This window comes from Ammospiza nelsoni, chromosome 5 (genome assembly GCF_027579445.1).
Source record: "Ammospiza nelsoni isolate bAmmNel1 chromosome 5, bAmmNel1.pri, whole genome shotgun sequence".
In the NCBI taxonomy this organism is placed as follows: domain Eukaryota; kingdom Metazoa; phylum Chordata; class Aves; order Passeriformes; family Passerellidae; genus Ammospiza; species Ammospiza nelsoni.
Window position 1 is genome coordinate 16,331,724 of NC_080637.1, and position 22,398 is coordinate 16,354,121.

Below are 22,398 nucleotides of genomic sequence, written 5' to 3' on the forward strand. Positions count from 1 at the left end.
ATTTTATGCTTTGCTCTTGTCCCCCCTTCTGCCAGCCCTGAAACCAGGGCCCGAAAGGTTGCCTGAAAGATGAAATGGGTCACCGTGGTTCCATGCACCATTTTATGTCTCAGCACTGTCTCCTCTTGCCTTTTGCAAATGCAGGTTAAGCAGCTGAGCAATTGGTCTGGAGGTGGAAGTGGATTTAATCTTTCCTGTTTCTTTGAATAATTCACAGTGAATTTAATATTTCAGCTTCTTCCACACTTGGCAGAGTACTCCATGTTTGGGTGTTGTGTGTTGGGAGGAAAACAAGGGGAAGGACATGAGAAAGGAAAAGAGAAGGACCAAACTGTTCACAGAATGCCTTAGATAGCTTCATGAATTTCAGTTTTCCCAGAGAATGACCCTTTTAGGGTGAAAGATGACTCAATATAGAGCAAGTTTCACGTGTACATTTGTGGTAGATAATATGCTAGTCCTGATTTGAGAAAAGCCTTTGAAATTGAGCCTTTGAAGCCTTGACTATCAAAGATCCTCAAGGAACCCCTGACCCCCCTCACCTCAGACCGTCCTGGAATGCCCTACCCAGGGCTCCAGGGTCTCAGCTCACCTCAGGACTGAGCACCTGGCCCATGCTACTCCTACAGTTACCCAGAACGATATCTTAAAAATATATATATAAAATTAATTGCAGTTCAGAAGACTGCAGCATAACCATAGTGTATGGACAGTTCAGTTTCCTCTGGAATTATGAAAAAATATCTGTGCAACTGATAAGTGAATTGTGCACAAATCATGATCAAGGGAAAAGATTTAGTAACTTTTAGTGCAGAAGATATTTAAGTATTAAAATGAAATATAAAACAGTAGCTGCTTCAGTATTTTTTATATGCATCAGTCTTCCATTTTACTGCTACCTCTTTTTGATGTGGACTCTTAAATTCATCTTGCAATTTCTGTTGTTCAGAGGAGACAGGTCACTTTTAAAGGAGACGTGAAAGGTCTAAAGATGTGTGGTTGAATTGCTAGCAGTTTAATATCAGACAAAGATTTCTAGTGATTAAATGATATAACTTTTACTTACGTAGGAAAAGAGGGGGGAAAACTACATTACTGAAAACAAATTGAGTAGCACAAGGCATTAGAGGGAGATTGATTTAATACTGTGTGAAAACAAGAGACTGACATTTTAGACATCACCTAATTTTTCCATTCAAGAGAATTTTGGGGCTGAGAGGGAGCAGAGTTCTTTAGGTTTTTATTAAATATGATTTGCATCAAATGTGGCTGCTCTACATATCAGACATATTTGAATAATGAAGATCTGTGCTAGCTCCACTCAGAACACAGTCTATGTAAAAACTGATGCTACTCAATGGGATTTTATGGAATTATGATAGTTGTGGTGGAATGTGAATCACCCTGAGCACTCTGCAAAAGCAAGGAGGTTCCATGACACTAACTTCTTACGGAATATTTACTTTTTTCATACAAAAACTAGAAATTTTGTGGTTTTGTTCTCTACAGACAATGGTCATGTTAGTATCAGACTGAACCTTAATCTGCAGTCAAGGTACAACACAGCTTCTTCCTGTAGGGGTTTTATAGCTTCTCCTTCATAATTTTTCTTGAACATGCACCCCATTTTTGACAAAAGCACTGATTTCCACTAGTCCAATCACTTCTACAGACAATGTGCTCTTTGCTACATATCATTAATCCCATAAAGAAGTTCCCAAAGAAACGTTATTTATTCATGGTCCTTTCCTCATTCCTTGTGTACATATAACAAATTCTTTAATGTTAATAGTCTACCATAATAACTATGGGATTTTTTTCAGCCTTCTTACTCCATTCCTTCTCACTAATTTTGTTCCAATTGAGCTGCAGTCCATGGGGCCCTCTCTCTATCAACAGTATTTAACAAAATGAGTGCTTAATAGGGTAAGACATGGTTAAGGGGAAGGGAAAATTCTAGGTGTTATAATAAAATTGGCAATGCAAATTAAAATGTCTTCTTTAGGGTCTATTTTTTTTTTTTCTGTGCAAGGAAGGCTGAAAAATACCTTGTATTTAGTCTTCTACACTCAGACTTGCATTTCAATATGCCTGAGGTAAAACTCAGAGATTGAGCATTTCCCTTCTTGGGTCACTGCATTAAGATACTCTGCCATCAGGAAGGATACTGTTAATGGCACTCATGTAGGATGGTTTTCCATTTAAGTGAACTATCATGACCGGTCTGCCTTTTTTACCCAACTCATACAGTTGACCTTCATCAAAACAATTTGCTTTCTACAGAAGATGAAACCAACAAGTGACACTTGCATTGTGAAATGAAAAAATACTGATAAATCATACATGACAAATGAAGTTCTAGAAAATATTAGGGTTCTGTTTACCACTGTTCCCCGTGCTGAAGTAGATTCAATTTACTGTTCCCCTAGGAACAGTTACTGTAGGTCATGCAGTAAGGTATTGATTTTGCCAATTACTGAGGATAATATCATATATTTTTGAGTTGTCACATTATTCTTGAAACTTGTTTCTTGGTTACTAAACAAAAAAGTTTTTCATACATATGCTTGTCAGACCTGTCAATTTAAAAACGAAATGTGTTTTATATAATTCTCCAAAAATAGAATCATGATTACTGTATAATATTCTTTTTGCATATAATTGGTGGAATTTAGGTTATATTCATATATATATATTTAAGAACTTTTTTCAGAACTGCATTGTAACTAATTGGTCCTTAATAATTGTCCAAGTTAATACTTTGACTACAAGGAACTGATCTAATCATTTTTCTTGAGCTGAAATAACAAGTTCAGAATGGGTTGTTTACTCCTTAATTGAAGATACATCTTAAAACATCATTAAAGAAGAAAGAATCACTGGAAAATCAGAGGAAGACTGTACTAAGAAGGAATTATTTATTCCTAGATGAAAAGATTAATTTACACCTATTCCCAGCCAGAAGATAGCTGACTTTGAGAAAGAGTCTGAGGTAAACCAATGTAGGAACCCCAAATGATTCAAAACATTGCAGCACATTTTTATGCTTACTGCCTAAATATTACTAGCTGAAAGAGACACTTGTGACTTAGAGTGTGTCTTCTGCAGATGAATTAACTACCATATGGTAAATTTGCACCCAAGCTGATGGTTAAGCAGTATGGACATGAGGGTCAAGTCATGACTTTGAACTGCTTTACTCTTCATATCATCTTTTCCAGAATTTTCTTGAAATGTCCTTAGGGAACAGACCTTGAAAATAATTCATGTGCTAATTTCTAAATTTTCAGTAGAGCTGATCACAATTAGAGCTGGAGTTAGTTTGAGAAAATGCTGAGCCCCTAATAGACAACTTGTGGACTCACTTTATATTAAAACCTGGTCACTTCCTTTGGTGTCTTAGTGAGATCTGAATTTTTTTAATCTTTTGTCCCAGCTATTGAGGTTTAGTTATTCTGAAAATGGTAGCATGAATTGCTGTCTTGATACTCCCCCTGAATTGCAAACAGGCTTATTTTGTCACTCGAATGTTTTTATAGTTGCCCATAACTTGCAATGTTCTGTCATTGCAGAGTTTGCCTCCTAAACTTTCAGAGGAAGTTGGACTTGCTTGTAACAAATCTATATGTGAATTTTTGACACAGAGGGAAGCACAGCAGTAAAAAAGATTTATACTCAGAGTTTATTACTGATGAATAGAATCATGCTAGAGTAAGGCTGGAAAAGACATGTTTACTGATAGTAAGTCTTCTGTTTAAAGTGGCAAGTCCCAAGTTTGATGGGATATGTGATATGCAAGCAGAAGACAAAGTTTTACTGAGGTCATGAAGTGAATATAGTTTTCAGAAGGATTTTTGAAGGAGTGCAGAAAAGTTAGTAATTTACCTCCAGCTGATATTCAGCAAAAACTGAGTGCCAAAGTTTCTTAAGCTCTCCTTTACATTTTGTGCTGCAACTCTACTGGAATTTTCTTAGATTTTTTTACCACCACAAGGAGAGGTTCAGCCTTTTTTCTTCCAATTTCCTTTACACTAGATGTGAAAATTTGCCAGTATGCTTAGTTAAAAAGGGTGGGTGTTGTTCACATTTATGAGATGCTTTTTTTCATTCACATGAAGAAAATGAAAATGTCCCTGTTCTATTGTCTGTGGGCTCCTTACTGAAAGTGTGCAGGGGCAGACTAGTTTTCATCATGAGAGAAGATTATTTGCTTGGAGATCATCCCTGTGTCAGGAACACAACTTATAGGTAGTTTTGGAACTATAATTTCTTTTTCTTGATTTCAGAATATTTTTATGTTAAGATTTGCAGATCCAACTGACTTGCCTCCCTCTTCAAGCTCTAACTCCATGCAGGTGTGTCTCTGTAGCCATTACACCTGCAAGCACTTCTGGTGCTCTTTTAGGATGCAGACTGGGATGGTTCAGTGGTGCAAGAGGCACATTGGATGACAGCTGTGCAACAGGGCTTTGGTGCATCTAAACAATATCAACAAATAATAATTTGGTGCTTCTAAAAAATATCCCTAAAATAGTGCTCCAATGAATATATCAAACTCTCTGAGCTGGAGTATCTTCAGGGCTGTGGTGGAGTCAGCCTGCTAGAGTTCTTGGGGATCAAATGGGTCTTCTACTTCCCAAGTGGACTCCAGAGCTGATTTATCTGCAGGATGTCTGGCCCTGACTCTCTTTGCAGTCACTGGCTGTCCCATAAGCTCTTACTATGAGATTCGGAGTGTACTCTTGCAGAGCAGGGGGAATAACCTATTACTTTTCCTTTCAAGACCTCAGGCAGCTCTGGGGATATCCATCCTGTGGTGGTGAGGAGTTGTAGGAAATCTAAACACAGGCTGAATGCTGGTTGCCTTAAAGGAAAAAAATAGATGATCTGCTGTATCCCAGGAGTGCCCGTGGTGTGCAGTGTCCAGCTCACACTACAGCCTCCTTGGCCAGTATGGACATTTGTGCATGTCTTCATGGTAACCAAGGTCCCTGGGCCAAAGCACCATGAAAAGCACCATGAAAAGCTGGGAAGCAGCCTCAGCTGCACTGCGCAATAACATAACACTCTTTGATTATGTGCTCACTGTTCCGTGGTGGAGCAGATGCATGGGTGTTATGTTGCTCTCATTAGGGAAGATCTCATTTCAGTCCTTGCAAAACTTCATCCTATACACAAGTTCAGATTTGATCCTCTCTGCAGTTCTTAACAAAATACCCCTGGTATAGTCTTTTTTTTTTTTTTTTCTCCCATTACTATCAAGCTCTTCTAAGGTTCCCTGGACATGTTTTAAGTAATTTCAGTATGTGTTAAAAGAGAACCCTAAGAGCAGGGCAGGAAATCAGCCTATTATGGAGGATTTTAGTTGATTTTTTGAATTAATGTTTCAGATCACCATGCAGCAGTAGCTATAATTAAGTGTCAGAGAGTGAGGGCTAAACGCCTGAATAAAATATCTCATTGTATCATTGCACTTTTATAATAAGATTTACTTGTCAACTTTTAATATAATAATGTAACTAACAAGATAATTTACTTCTCAATGTAATGAAGATGTACAGAAGGCAGAGGCAGGACCTTGTGAGATGCCAGCTTAACTCTGTGGCTGAGCCTGCTGGGTAGCATGCACATATAATGAAGAAAAACCCTCCTGTACTGAAGGAGGGGGCGTAGGATGGATAGCGGATGAGGAAAGAGCAGGAGTAGGCATGAAGTTTGCATTTGGTACAGGAGTGAAAGATGAGAATAAAACTGTAATAACAGAAGGCATAAGAGTCTGCTGGGGAAGATGATACTAAGTGTATTTCTCCAATTGGTAGAGCAAGACATTTCCATAATGTAAGCTTTCAGAGAAAGAAGGTTAAAATAGCTAATTGCCTTGGTGTGGGCTGAGGAGATATGTATGGAAAGCTATCCCAGACTGTATGACACATGCTAAGTTGTCTGGCTGTGTAAGTTTAATGATGCCTTCCTTAGGAAAAAACAGGTCTACTGGGTGTCAACCAGGAAAACAGAAATCTTCATGAGTTTTCCCCCAGTTTAGCTACATCTGATAGAGTCTGTGATCTATAAAAATGTGAGAGCTGCTGAAAGAGGTTGTGAGGAATTATTTCCTACCATCTCATTTCTAAGACTATGTATGCACCAAGTCCTGGAAAGATCCTGTCACTGTTTCTAGGCCATGAGCAATGCCCCTCTCTTTGCCCTCTCTAACTTTCTGTCAGTGGAACTCTGTAGGGACAGACATGTATTTGCAAAGAAATAGAGGATTGCATTGCCATTCTGGCTGGCTTCAAAAATAACATAGGGAGTAGCAAAAATGAGACCTGCAAAGTCTGTGATTGCATCCTTCCTGGCTCCTTCCCTTAGATACTGGTGCTTTCAGTGACAGCCAAAATCAAGCAAGACAAATGGAGAAACATGTCTCACCATGCCTGGAGTGGAGAAAAATATAGGTGCAGGTATGCTGGGGCTATGTTTAGCATCACTGAAGCAGGTGAATGGATGCAGGGTTCTCTCAGAGAGAGAATGGCACATCTTAAATTAATCTGTTAATTCTTATTAGCACCAGGGTTTGGCCAAGTGCTGAGGGAGCTGGCTGTTGATGTCTGTGCAGTTTTGTTCTGTGGGAACAGTTGCAGGGTAGGTTTCAGTCTGTGGGAGTGCTGGAGCAGGCTGTGAGGTGGTGGCAGGGTCTCTGTGTCAGCGTGGTGGGAGAAGGAGCTGCTGTGATTATCATCCATGGTGCAGTGCAAGGCTGTGTTGTGAAAAGTACATCCCTTCTGTACAAAGCACTGTCTCTCAGTAATCTACACAGCCAGGCAACACAGGAATAGCAATGGCACACCATGTAAGTGCATTCCTGAGCTATGTTGCATAAATATGAATGAGAGGGAACATACTGCACTTTAAATATTTTGTACATTGTGCTGGGTGTTATGACAATGAGTGCATTGTGATACATTATTAAAAATGTGAGAAGTACCATAACCTGCAAATGATGGTTTGTTTTTCCCTTAATAGCTGCCAGATGGTGTGGAACCATTTACACAACATCTGAGTGTTAGTGCATTTTAACCAGGGAATGAAGGATCCTGCTCAGTGCTTTGCTTTTCTTTCTTTTTTTTTTTTTTTTTTTTTTTAATTCTTTACTACCTAGCCAGCATATTTGTGCTGGAGAAAATTAAGCCTACATAGTGTTACTTTATTTTGCATTTCCAAGTCACTTCAGGAACTTTGGTTTAAACAGAGAAAGAAGTTTCTCATTGTTGCTTTTATGACAGTGAAAAAATAGTGAAAGCTTTATTTACTATGATTATTTTGTTTCCTCACAGAGTATGATAAGATAGTGCTTGGAGATCCAACCAGACCACTTGTTTCAGGACTATTTTAAGATTTTAAGGGATCTCCTAGACATGAAGGAACATATGTACCACATAGATCTAATGACATAAGGCAACATTAGGTTGTGTTTCTGTTTAAAACAGAGGACTTATAAAAGAGATCTTTCACTTGTATGCAATTCGATAAGCATACTGTTCCTAAACTAAGTAGGTTCTTAATCTTAGCTTGTTTGTATTTTCTTGGCTGAGATGGTGCCACAAAGCAGGTCACAAATGTGACGTCAATATACTCAGACTGGGTCCAAGTCAGCTCTTCAAAGAGACCAGGAAGTCTTCAAAATCAGTAATGTTTTATTTGAATGGAATGTTACTTAAAGAAAATAAAGCTCTAAGCAAGTAGGGATCACAGACTGGAAGTTAAAATAAAAGAAAAATAATAATTTTATATGCAGCACTTACATTTCTCACTGTGTCCCAGCCAATGAGTTCTTGCTTCTGAGCTTTACTGGAGTTAACATTGTAATGGTAGCTTAGAAAAAACTGCTGTGTCCCCTTTGGTCTCAGGGTATTCCTTTTCATTGCCTCTGAGGTCTGTCTGTGGTGTGATTCTTACATGCATCGTAGCATGCATCCTGACCCTTTTCTTACTGAAGAAAATGTGAAATCTTGTCTTCTTCTAGAAGTTCTGTCACAATTAGTACAAAGCCATTTTTCTTCTTAAAGAAAATGTTTAAAACAAGTCAAATATACCCCCAAACACACCACGGATATTATGATGATGGAGATTTCAATTTTGCCTTCTGTAGTGAAGGCCAAGGCCACAACAATACTGTGGCATGCTTAGAAAAACCACAGCTAGTGCAAAATTGCCTTTCTTGGATACTGTTGGTAGTGCTGCCACCATAGCACATTCTTGTAGTGGGCTCCAGGGAAGCTGGGAAAAACTTCAGATACAAAGAACCACTAACACAGCTATTCCACTGGTGCTGACCTACATAAAAATTAGCAAAAATAGGTATATATGGGCTACAGATGTTGCTGTTTGAGATGAACCCAAATGAACATTAAATCTTTTATGTTGCTGAAATCATAGATTTGATTCATTAACTGGCATTTTCCAGTCACCCTTTTCTAGGTTTGAGTTGTTTTTGCTATCTGTTTCTAGTTCCAGTCATGCCAATATATATCTTTCTGTATATAAATCCTGATATGTTCAATCCCATCAGTGTATTTGGTTACCTTTCCCTCTTAAATGAAAATAATCAATACAGCTTTATGATCAGCTTAGAGAAATTACCATTTTTCTTACTTTTTGTGGAAAAATGAAAAAAGGAAAAAGTTTTGTTAGATTTCTGGAGCTAGCACAGTCTTCCTTCTTTGAAAGTGTGGATTAAAGTAGTGACCTCTGCTGCAGGTACAAGGGAGAAGGGAAGGAGAGCTGTTGCTCCCCTTCATGGTTTCCAGCATTCTCCCACCTGTTCACGCTGTAGGAAGTCACCAACATTCAAAGTCAAATTCCTAAAGTATCTGAGCATTTGAAGTCTGCATTATAATATTGGCCAGTGTAAGTGACTTCTATCCAGTCTTGGAGAAGGGGAGGATGAGAGGAAAGGAGGAGATATTGTATTACACTGGGAGTCCATTAGGGTCATTCAACCTTACAGGATACATGTATTTTGATATAAATTGATACAGTACATCTTCCAGAAATACAGTTTTCACAGTGGGGAGAAGCTTGTGGGCAGGTAGTAAAATCCCTGCACTGACCAGAAACTGTTGTGAACATCTGTTCCCTGACTACTTAAATTATACTTGGACAGTTTGATGCATCTCTGGCATCCATCCCATGTGCTACCAGAATGAAAGCAGAAGAGAAGAAGAATGTAAAATCAAGATTCCTGTTGGGCTGTAATATTTCTGCTCTTTCTATTTTCTTCTCCATCCAGCAAATATCACATCTTTGTTTAGCAATATATGACATCCTTTCTTTCACTCTATTGTATTTGCAGCTGCCTGCTTACTTATTTTGTGTACATTAATTTGAGTCATGCAAGATTTCAACTTAATTAAAAGGCATGAAAAAAGAAAGAGAGAGATTTCTGTAGAAATATCTTCTTGTGGAATATCTTGTTAAGTTAAATCTGCCCTACCAAACTATAATTACTGAAATAAATTATTCTTCCATGAATCTGATCTTTCAGTACTAACTTCACTTGAATTCTGCTGCATGACTTGTGTCATGCTCAGGGGTTTTATACAGCCTTGGAAATGAGGCTGGAAGGATGATTAGTTTGGGTGAAACTATTGTGGTGGCACACGGAAATGTGAATTGCCTTCAGCTTCCCCAGATATTACAGCAAAAGAACAATTAATTCCCATCCTTGTGTTAAAGCTACACTTGCTCAATTTTTAGACTGTAGTTATGCACTTGAAGTGTTATTGCAATGTGACAGATTTTCCATTCTGGCAAAAACAGTGCTTGATTTAACAAAAAGTGAAAATCAAAGCCAGTGCACAAATTCTAAACTCCATTTTAAAAGAGCAATAATCATTGATTAAGTCAAAATTATTAGTGTTTTTAAGGGCCTTTTTAATCGCAGTTTGGCTCAAAGATATAATCTCATTTTGGCATGCTCGCATGACAATGGATTGGTGCCTGAGGGTTGGCTTTCCAGAACAGTAATTTGGAATGTGACTCATCTATCATTAGTTTAAGCACACATGAAAATATAGACCTTGTGTTTTATAGCAGTGGAGAAAGACTATAGCATGTAATAGCAGGTGTACCCCAACTGAGGGCCTTAGGAGATGCTCCAGATGATATTCTTCACTGCCAATGGCAGGGAAAGCCTGTTCTGCATACACTGGTATAAACCTGCTCCATACATAAAGAGGAACACATTGTGATTTCAGTAATTGTACTGGGCACAAAACACAACTGCTAGCTTGTATTCAAATAAAATTCTGTAATCCTTTCCACAAGCTCAGAGCTGCATTCAGCTGGGAAATCTGAGAATAGATTAGGTGCCTTATGAGAAATGGAGTACAGTGAAAGACAGAATTATGTGCCTAATTCAACAAATATGTTAATACTGAAGATTTTTTTCCTCCCTGTGGGTAAAAAAATCCTGGCCACGAAAGGCAACCAAAGTTTCTATGCTAAGATACACATGCTGGTTCTGTCAGGTATGCTATCTGTCTTCCCAAACATTTAGGGCTTGCCCAAAACCTTTTTATGCCATTCCTCTCCCTGCTTCCACTAAATCACTTTAATGCAATTCTTTGGTCTAATTTGCCATCAACTCATATATTGGTACAGGTATGAGAATTGAGTTTAAATGCAAAATTCTTCCACATTAATCCTTCACAGAATCATTAATTTATAAAACCAAAGCTTACTTCAATAAAAGGAAAAACTTGCAATATATATAAAAATATTTAAATACTACAATAAAACCCGAGAATCCTCTTATCTTCTAACCTGGATTTTATCTACTTCTTCTCTCATATATCTGAGTGCCACACCTCCATAAATTAAGCAATCATGTAGTTAAAAATGGAAATAATAGCAAAAGTCATCCTTTTCCTTTCTTCAATTTTTAAAACCAGTAACTAGGACCAATCAATGTAGGATGTGTGTGAAGGTATTTTTTATAGAAAAACTGAAGTTAAGCAGTTGTATTTTGTACTTTGTCTCTTCTGGGTGAAAGAAAACAGCTCCTTGTCTCTTCTGGAATGAGTTTTATACCTGAGAATGGCAAAACAGGTTCACCTTACAGATTAGTAGTCTTCAGTGGAAGCTAATGATCCTGGACTAAAAAGAAAAACAATAGCACAAAAAGGGAAAGCAAATACATAAGAGAAATCAAAATAAAAGAGCAAAGCTAAAAGCAAAGTATAAAGGACTTGCTGTGAATATTGAAATCAGTATGTGTTCCTTTATCTGTCCATGAAAAAATGTATAGACATACTAAAAAGATCTCAGAATAACGTTAGGATGGTATATAATAGGAAGCACATAGAAAAAAGAATTTCCTAAAACTCCTCGGAAAAAAACCAAAACAGAGGCAGGGAATGATTTCTATGTAAGAAGAGAAAAGTAACCTAGCACTTTTGACCTTGGAAAAGAAACACCTGAGAAGGGATCTAGTAAATGACGTTTTGTATAGATTATTAGGCTAGCAGTGGTCATTGCAAAGTTGTGTAAAGTTAGTCACATCTCTGACCATCTCTAAGCATTTTGTTTCTCTGGAGGATTGAGACAGAAGCCAAGTGCCTGTTCATCTACACACAAGTTCCTAATTAGATAACACACTCGTTTTTGCTAAAAAGGCACTTTTGAGCATGCACAACTGATAGGAACTAGAGAAGGATCTAACAAGAGTGAAGGCCTGGGTAGGAAGGAAGGTTGGTAATTAGGTTTGCTGTCTGGCTCTTAGCAGGACAGAGATGCCTGGTAGGACTGAGGCAGGCTGCAGAGCACGCCAGGTTTATGCCGGCACAAAACAGTGATGTACAATCTCCTATGTGCAGGATGGAAAGGCATTTTTACAGCTGTTGTGTGTCACACAGTCCATGGTTCTGTGTGTGATGAAGACATTTCCTGGGGATGGATGCCCTTCACATATGGTATTGCTGTCAAGGAGGTAACTTCTTTAGGGTATTTTCTCAGTTCTTTTATTTCTGCATCTTTACTCAGGCACTGCTAGCAGGCTGCTGCTGGGAGAGCTCACTGAAGGAGCTGCACATGGTTCTCACTCTCACCTGTGTGGTGCTATCAATTCAAACATTATCCTATCATCTCTCCCTTAAACTTCTGCAGGTATGGAGTAAAATGGAGAAAGGGGCAGACCTGATATGAAAAACAGGTCATTGTAATCAGCCCTTGAATTTAGCCAGAGAGGAGAAACCTGAGCCACCTCAGGGCAGTTCCATTCAATGTGTTTTTAAGCTGCTCCAGACAGTTTACACATGAAATATATTTATTAAATGTGCTGTAAAAATTGTTCTTCAATTTTTTATTAGCCTAATTAAGTATTAATATCCAATTTACTTTATATCTCAAACTTCAAAATCTAAGTTTTTGCTCACTACAATTTATTACAAAGAGTATTGTCATAATTATTTTGTTATGTTGAATGGGTATGCATCATTTAAAATATAAATAGTTTTACCCAGAATAACAATCAAAGATAAGATTGGTGCACTTGCAAGTTATGATTCTATCTCCAAGAGAATCCATAAACTGCCCATTGTATATGTCAGGTGCACATGAAATATGAAAACCTGCAGTGGATCTTCACAGCTGTACTTGGGGTACCTGTACACTGTAATAATGTGTGCGCTTGCAGCTTGATTGCCATCTGAGAGCCTCTGCTGGCTTTGGTGCAGTACCTGCTACAGGTCTTGTGCCTCTGTACCAGGTATGGCAGCAGAGGATGCAAAATCTGTCTTTTAAATGCTGAGGTAATTATTTTGCAATTAACTCCCTGTTACTGCTGCTACACAGCTAATTTTGCCCATGGTAGTTTGCTTAGAAATAGCTGAAGAAATTCCTTGAGCTGAAATCACCGCTGACAGCAGCTTATACATCAATAGGAATAAGAAGGTGATACTGCTCTTATTTTTCTGAAGGGAAGGAAAAAGGAACACTGGAATTAACTAGCTAGGGAGAAACTGGGAGGCTGATGGACTGCACATAGAATGGCCACTCAATAAATCTAAGGTCTAATGTAGGTTCTAGTGCACTCTTGCATGATGATTGTGTCACTTAACTCCTCTGAATCAGAGTTTTCGTGTTCTAAGGTAGAAGTAATTATATGCAGCTACCATATAATATCTGCAGAGAGATGTGCAGTTGAAAAGTATTACTGAGCCTATCAACAGGAAAAATGGGAGGTACTTAATAAATTTTAAGGCCAGAAGGGAACATCATGATCGTTTAACCTGTCCGACTGTGTTACTGAGGCCATAAAATTTCCTCTGTGTGATGTTTGAATTACTTCTGAAACTTGTAATTCCAGAAAGGCATTCAGACATTTTCTGCTCTTGATGAGAACACTTTTAGAATCTGTACCAGTAAGTTTTTCTAAAGGCAATAAATAGCAGCATATCTTTAGTATCCTAGGGAATACTGTGCTTCAAAACAGGAGGAAAAACCCATTTAAAACAGTGTGAAGATATTCTTTAAAGCAAAAATCCACAGTTTGTTTGAGTCAGTTGAAATATCCTCCTTGAATAAAATTGAAAATGTTAATTCTGTTCCCTCATCCTACTTCCCTGTCTGTCTGAGCAGGGTGCTGGTGGAGATGGATGTCCCCATATGTACAGTGGGGTCTCTCCTGCAGCTGGGCTCTTACACCACCAGCTGTCCCTGGGGTCTCCCTGTTTCTGGCACTTGGACATATCAGCCCCCAAAGCTGTAGCTTCATTCCAGCTGCTGGGACAGATGCTCTTACACCCCTGCACTGGCACACACACACAGCAGAGCCACTGGGCCTCCCTCCTGGAGCTGGGCTTGGCCACACAGCACATGCAGAGGCTGCCCTTCCTCCCACCTCCCTCCCAGAGACACACACACACCAATGCCCACCCACCTCTCACCCAGGAAAAGAGCTAGAGAGGGGTTTAGCAAGAGGACAAGACACATTTCACTAATGGCGTGCAGGGCACAGTGTGCTGACCAGCCCCTGTTCATACATAACCCATCCTTTAATCCCCTTACTCTTCTATCTTTCTGTGTGTGTTCCTTCCCAAATCACCTTGATCCTTCTCTTCCTCCACCTCTGGTTCCCACCCTGAACATCCCATCATCAGTCCTATGCAATCCTGGACTGCTCTTCCTCTGCATCCCACAGTGCCTCCCCTGCCCTAGGCAGTGACCCCTCTGTGCTGGGTGAGCTGGAGCAGCTCCCACACCTTCATGGGGATGGATGTCCCAGTCCATGCTGCTGAGGCACTCCTGTGGCAGTCCTGGGTGGGGGCTGCTTCTCTGAATGGGATTTTGGGGTTTCTCCTCCTGCCTTGAGCCCCTGTGCTCCCTCATGGATGCAAACATGGGCCTGCATGGATGGGGCTGGCATGAGAAGGGGCAGGGCGTAATTTGAACTCCCCCTCCTACCTTTGTGCCTCTGTGCTCCTCTCTGTGTGTGCAGTGTGCAGTCAAGCTTTTTATCCCATTACTTAACAATTGTATTATTGGAATGCATGGCAAAATCACTTTTTTCCCTCCTCATGTTTCTTTTCAAACAAGCAGTTTTCAAATTACTTAAGTGATGGTGAAACATTTCCTCTTGGGGAAATCCATATTAAAATATTAAATGGGAATGTTTCCAGCTGGCCTCTTTTAATAGTTTTTGTGGTGAAGATTTGTACCTTATGAAAATACTTAAACAGCATATAAATCCTACTACCTCCTACTTGTGCTCCTAATAGGGAAAATCAGCTCACTCTGCACTAGTCATCTTTGCCAATTACTTAGGATGGAGAATCTCTGTCTGGAGGTTCCTCAGTCTTTCTGTAGTTTATAGGGTGAATCTATACCTTAACTAAATGCCTAGATTTGAAATGGCTAAAACCAGGTAAGATGGTTCCCATCCTGCATATCATATTGGAGGGAAAAAGTTAATATTTTTTTCCTACAATCACAGCTATGTGAAAATGTGGAGTGCTTTCCCACATAATTTCCAGAAATGTTTAGACTAAAAATGTCTGATCAAGCAGCTGCATTTCAGGAGGTCCCTTAGCCCATAAAAATAAGCACTGGAAAATTATGCACCAGTTTTTGTACCTTTTATGATTTACAGGTGTAAAATCTACCCAAACCCTTTGTCCTGCAAGGTATTTACCAATAAACAGGTGCTGACACTGCTATGGATTGCACTGCAAATATGGCATGAGAAAATCCTGGTAAACCTCATACCACAAGTCTAAAATTTCTGCATCACCCCTTTGGCAGCCATTGGTCCTAAGCACAGCTGATTGGGACTGAGAGTGCTTCTTCTTTGGGCAATGTCCTTTCATAGTCCTGCATCTCCAGGTGCACTCTTCTCCACAGGCAGCTGACCTTACTGTGAGTGCCTGTGCCACAGGGATGTATTTTATTAGGTGTATTTTATTTGGTAGATGGGAAATAGTGCAGTGACAGTAACTGAAGATTTTTCTGTCAGTCACAACTAATATTTTCTTTCTTAGATACCCTACCCCATTCCTTATGCTTGCCACCTTGACGAGGTTCAGAATGATCAGGCAAACAAAAACTTTTTCAATTCTCTCTGCATCTTCCTGTTCAAGATTGACAGATATAATAACATCAAATAAAACTAGAGCGGGTGAGAAACACTGTTGTAAAGCTTAACTGTGGTTTAAAGCCAGCTGACTAAATAGCAGTGAAGAGAATTTTGCCAATTATCTCAGTCCCTAGCTGATTGAAAGATTAAATGGAAGTATAATCTTTGCTATAAATACAGCATTACTCTTCTGACATATAGAGAGAAGTTGCAGGAAGTAAAATGTATTTTTAGCAAGTTTAATTTAATGTTGAAAAATGTTACTTCTTGAAACATTAGGTATTTTATATACAGTTGTATAATTGAGGACCATGATTATCACAGCAAACATAATCTGATTATGAAGGTCCTTTTGTGGTCTATTACAGATACAAGTCTAATGTATGCCTTTTAGAACCTGTGTCAAAATGAGCGCGGCTATATGAGGCATTTGACTTGTGCCAGGAAAAACAAACTAGAAGGGTACCAAGATTAGAGAGGTGGTAACAGGATCTGTGCCCTGTGGAAAATGACAACCTCTTCTTGCTGCAGTGCTTCCTCTGGCTTGTACGAAGCGCGGTCCTGGCACACCCTGCCTGCTGCCCTGCCAGAATCTGGGGTGGCTGGAGTCCCCCACAGCTGCCAGATGAGTGCAGTGCACTGACACAGGCACCAGCTCCATTTTCTGCCAGCACAATGCAGAGGAAGTCATGACTCACCCTGCACATGCTTCCTGTATGAGTTTGATTAGCTAAGATCTTTTATATATAATTAAAATTTTAGAGAAGATGTATAATGGCCTGTATTTTGCAGCGTAATAGGTTAGTTTGCTTATTCTCAGCTTCTTTGCTGAAGTTGGTAAAACTGAGTGTTCAGATCCCTTCTAAAAACAGACACACTTTAAGGATGAAGTCAGGCACATGCCTTGGTTTAAAAAATGCTGGTTGTTCTATCTTTTGGAGGGTATGAGAAATATGCATATATTTATAGCAAAATCCTCACCTTTTGTAGTCTTTACTGTTTTTTCTAATTTAAAAAATATGCTCTACTCAGAATATTTCCCAAAATCATTACATCTCAACATTGCTGTTGAAATCAGTACACGCTTCTTTCTAAAATGTCCTGTATTTTTAAAATCCATGTTCCTGATGGCTGAAATTCCTCTTGACTTGTAAAATAGCAGATGATCTTATGGGACATGATGCAATGCAGACTGCAGGGAGCCCAGTCCCTTCAGAGTAATGAGGAAATGAGAAGTATGGGCTGGTGATGTTTGGCCCTGATTGTGCTGCGTCCTGGTCTTTCAGCATAATGATTAAAAATTATTGGTTTTTTTTAGTTTGTTTTTTTGTTTTGTTGGTTTTGATTTTTGGTTTTTTCCCCCCTTTAGAATATTTGGATGTTTTCTGAATGGGTTTGCCATACAGCTCTGAAAACGGGCTACTGCACAGGTTATGCAGCTATTTTGATTCGCATGCACATTGCAAATTCTACCCATTTTAGAAATATTTGGAGTACATATGCTGCCATGTAATTAAACCATGATGGTTCCAGTGGAAGTGTTGTGCTCTGTCCAGCTCATAACATCACTTGAAAAGAATTTTTTTGAAGAAGGTGTACATGACACAGTGTGGAGAATATGATACATTTTCACAATTTATTGAACTTCACTTACATAATTCACTTTTTTGAAGTCCATAAATATTTATTTACAAATGCTTGACATCATGATGTGACTGTATCACTTCTCATGTAGCCTAATGAGCATAAAAGAAATTAAAATTAGAGCATGAACCAAGAAAAGTCAAAAGAATCCTATAAAAATATCTAAGAAAATATATATAAGAAAATAAAATGTGACACATTTAAAAATAAAGCTGACATGCTCTTCTCAGTCCACCCCACTGTGTCTAGGAGATACTGAACAGTGGGTGTTGTGATTGTTTTTCCAGAGGGAATCTCATTCTCAGGAAAGGTTCTGGGCTGATACAACCAGTATGCAAAAGGTATCCTCTTTTTTAAAATTTTCCACACATGAACTGCTGGAAAATCAAAAAAGTATAAGCTGCTGAGCTTCCTTTTCTTCTGGGAACTGAATGGAGAGAAGGACTTCCAGCATTCCACAGCATGGACTTTCTCTTTGTTTCCTTTCAATTCACTTTTAGCTTTTTGCCATTGGATCAAGTTCTAGATAAGAAAGTGAAAAGGTTTCCTTGCCTCTCTTGCCCTTAATTGTTCGATTTTTGGGAATTTCTGCACCTTGCATCTCCAACATAGGAGCAGAAAGGGTTCTTAACACTAAATCTCTCAACTAAGCATACCTTTTGTGAAGTGAAACATTTTGTCTAGAAAACATCTCATTACAGGCCAAGGAAAATCAAACAAACTTGGGATGCTGCTCCCTTCCATGAAAAATTGCAGAGAAGCCAACATCCTGGAAATGCATTTATTCACTTTTGTTTCCCAGTGCAAAAGAGCCAGTTCTCCAAAATAAAGGAGAAGAAGATTTAGCTAATCTTCCTCTGAAAGAGGTTTTTGTCTTTGCTACAAGAACAAGAAAGTTTTTGCACTGATCTACCAAGGTCTACTACTGAATGAATTCTGATCAAAATCAATGTTAAACCTTTGCACACTGGTGTTTGCGAAGGACTTCAAGAAATAAATATCTATTTTCCTAGTAGAGAAAATAGAAAACATGAAAAACAGTCCAAAATAAGATTGTAGAGATTCTCATTTGAAATTCAACAGAAAAAAATTAGATTACTCTAACTGCCCGATGTAGATGCTTACTTGAGATATGAGAGCAGTATTTTCTTCTAGCTGGATTTGAGATCTCTTTCCAAAAGCACTTTATCCTCTGCAGTAGGCATGAACATGACAGTGTGAGCACAAGTATAGCATTGCATTCTACAGCTGGAACAAACAAACAAAAAGCCTCTCTGTAATTGGATGCATACATTAATGCAATGGAGGGAGACCCTCTTGGCAGTGTCTCTGTGGCAGTGAAACAATATTACAGCCAGGAGCAGCTCTCTTCTTTTCTGTTCCACTCCATCTTATTGATACAAGCCTGTGTAATCAAGTTGTATATGAAGTGGATGCATCAGTTTAAGTTGCAAACATTATTTAAAATACTCGGTTAGTTGCATATTTCACGTATTGGTGTGCTGTAATTATGCAGCTGTATTATGCTTCTCGTCCAGAAATTCCTGGAAACCTGAAATTGCTTGTTCCTTATTGTGGCCACAGGCTGTTGAAATTCAAATGAGCTTTTTGCTCAGCTGCAATTGTATTAAGTCTGCAGGACAGGCTGTGATGCCTGGATTGGAGGCAGGAGACAGCTCTTGTTAGGAAATGTGTGTCTGAGTGTATTGGTAGTACTGAATGATAGCTAATCATCTGAAAGGAAGGCTCTTTAAGGGAGCGATGCCTCGCCAAGAGAGTAGGAACAATTCTGGGCCACATCCTTAGAAGTAATGAATTCTCATTTCTTTTCAATCTAGCAAATACCCTCTTTAAAGGTTAATTCTTAAATAGTCACTTGGGAACAGACATCTCCTTTAGTCTGATCTCTGTGAGTCAAGCAGACTGCTAAGAAACTTCAGTTTGTCTCTTTCATTGCCTGATGCCCCTTTGCTTCAGATTAAAACTGTTGATAATTTCAGGTGCCTCATCTCCTGCATATTCTGTAATTCCTGAATAAAGGAATGAGCTGAACTAAAAAACAATAGCAAAATGATATCTAGGAAAGTTACAATTGTTTTTCCCAAATTCCTCCCTGTTATATGGGGTAGTGATGCTTTCTTTTCTCTATCATTCTAGTGGCAAAATTGCCTTGGCTGAGCAAGGGACCATAAAGGCTGTTGGGGTGATACAGTAAATTATCATTTTCTCTTCTTCAGTGATCTGACTGAAGGCTGAGTATCAACTAAAGTATGTCTGTGACAATCAGAAAGGATGCTGTCCTTGTTCCATGGCCCTCACAGACCCAGATAATTACCCCTCTCTCCCATCTACAGCTCTGAAATTCTTGCAAAGATAAAACAGAATGAAATTATTTTGACACTGTTCATTCATCTGTATGAGCATAGAACAGGAAGGTTTGACAGGAAAATACATCAGAGACATATGATAAACTAATACTATCCAGATGAATGCAAGTGCTGCCTGGAATATAGAGATGGTGGGTAAATTGCTTGAAATGAGCCTTATTGATTTTACTCTGTGTTGATGGGACATATATGGAAGACGAAGTTTCATTTAAACACTTGGTCACTGCAGCAATTAATTGAGCCCTGGGACAGTTCATGTAAAGGACTGGCTCTGATTCTTTAGGAGCTGGTGTCTATCTCTCTTAAATATGAAGCATGTTAATAGCAGAACAGCTAATTTATTATAATGGGATGGAAAAATATCATTGCACCCTCGTGGCCCAGACAATGTAGCAGCAGGTTACTGCTCTGATGATTAAGGATGTTGATCAGTAGATGTAGGGCTTTCTAATCTTAGAAGAGATCAATTTCTTCTTCTTTATGAAGAATGATTCCTTTGCAGTGCTGCTGAGAGCTGTGGACATTTACACCAGAGTTAATCACCCCCAGAACAATCCAACCATTGCAGGTATTCTCAGCTGTTATTTTTCTTGCTATATAAATAAGCAATTATTTTGTAAAACAGGAAATGCAAGAGAAATTTGATTTCTGTTTCTGTACCTTGGTGGTATTTCTGTGTGCTTCTACTGCTCACATTGCATTTAAGGAAGAGCAGAGAGGGGAGAGGCTGCTTCTGGTGGGCTGGGGGGCTGCAGATGGGAACATGTGGGATTTCCAGGCTGAGTGAGCTGTATTTGGGTGGGCAGCCCAGAGAAAAGCTGGGGTTCAGTAGATGGCACTCTTCCCTCAGAGTCTGCTTCCTCCATGCCTAGGCTGAGCTGGTGTGGAGCTGGGAAAGGGACATGAGCTCAGTGCCCTCCACATCATGCAAGCACATTTTCCAAACTCCTTGCACACCTCTGGGAGTTGCTGGTTGTGGGCCTGGTGCTCTGTCAGCATTGTTTAGAGATGCCAGTTAGAAACCCCTTTTTTCCTGGCATTCTGGCCTCACAGCTCCCTGTTTGCCTTTTCTTGATTTTTAGAGGTGACTTGTGCCTGAGCACACAGAAGAGCACAGGGATGAAACACACACAGCTGATCCAGCTTTGGGAGCAACTATATCCCAGTTTGTCTCTCAACTAATATCCGAGATTTCTTTCAGTCAAGTTTCATAGTAGACCAAAAAATGACATAGAGACAGTGTTGATGAATGCCCTGAACAACTTTTTTTGGCCATCACCAAGGAATAGAATTATCATAGTATTACTGTATGAGTGACATTTAAGATGATACATTATGCTTTGCATAAAGAGGACTCCTAACATAAAAATCAATGTCTGGATTTTATTATGTCATTTAACTTAATTCTTGATTTTCATTAATTTGGGAAACGCTGCACTCCCAGCAGATACTCAAAAAGGAAAAGGCATCTTTGTCCTATGTTGCAAGCACATAAATAGCAAATCTCCCCATGCCAAGATTCAGGTCTATTTGCAGAGAGTTCCCTGCTGTTCTCACTGCCCCTACTTTGGCTATGGTAATAAGATCTTCATGAATTAGGAATACTTCAATAATTTTCTGTAACATTTCTTTTCTCGTGGTCCCTCCTGACCTTGCTTCCATGCTCAGCCTGGGTCATGCTTAAGAGCTTACCCAAGACTTTCTTCAGCTGAAAAAAAGGTGAAGCAGCACCCTGTTGTCTCTCCTTACATTTGCAGATGTGCACTGAGGTAGTCCTGTACATTTACTCATGAAGAGAAACAAAGCTGAAAATGAGGATGACTATTCTGCAGTAAATTCTGATTATCCCTTAATGTCAAACTGACATCTGACTGTGATCCAGCTTGTGAAAACCATCCTGAAAATTTGTTGAGGGAATAGAAAAATGACCTTTTTAATAAATGTCTTGTTTCAATAAGACCAAATGCTTTGATGACATTTTCTCTAGAATAGTTTCAAAATTATGAGGTAAATTTATATCAGATATTAGGAATAACTTCTTGACTGGTAAACTCACAAATGGAGTTTCATCCTCACAAAAGGATGAAACTCACAAAAAAGAAAATCTTGTGAGGCTAGATTAGACAAAGCTCTGCCAGGGATGTTCTATTTAAGTTGATTGTACCTAAAAAGCAGAGGAATGGACAGTCAGTTGCTGTCTTCAGGCAACTCCGAGCCTGTCAGTTCTGAGATACTCTGCAATAAAACACATTATCACTAGCAGTGAAAGAAAATGCTCTGAATTTCTCAAAATGAAATGTTTCAGCTATATCGAAAAGGAATGAGTAGACTATTTTTGTAAAACCTACAGATAGAAACATTCCTGCAAAAGTGCTTTGATTTAAGTAGGACACAATATTCCATCAGGAATTTTTTTAACCAGTTTTCCTCTTGGTCTCTTTGGGGAGTGCTTTGTTACACAACTGTAACTTTCACCAGAAGTTCTTCCCATGGCCTGGTCCTTGGGTGCTTGCTGCAGAAGTGGTTTCCCAGTTCGTGTGTTTGCTGGCCCAACGTGTTTGGATGGTAGCTCTGCAGGACCTCTTGTTGGTCTGGCTTGTCTGGCTCACAGCAGTGTGCAGCACCCTGATCTGAGGGGAGAGTTCCTCACAGCAGCACAAACATTGCAAGAGAGCGGGAGGTCGTGCTGCTGGGTTCCAGGTCATTGGCAGAATCCAACCCAGCAAAGGCTGTGTC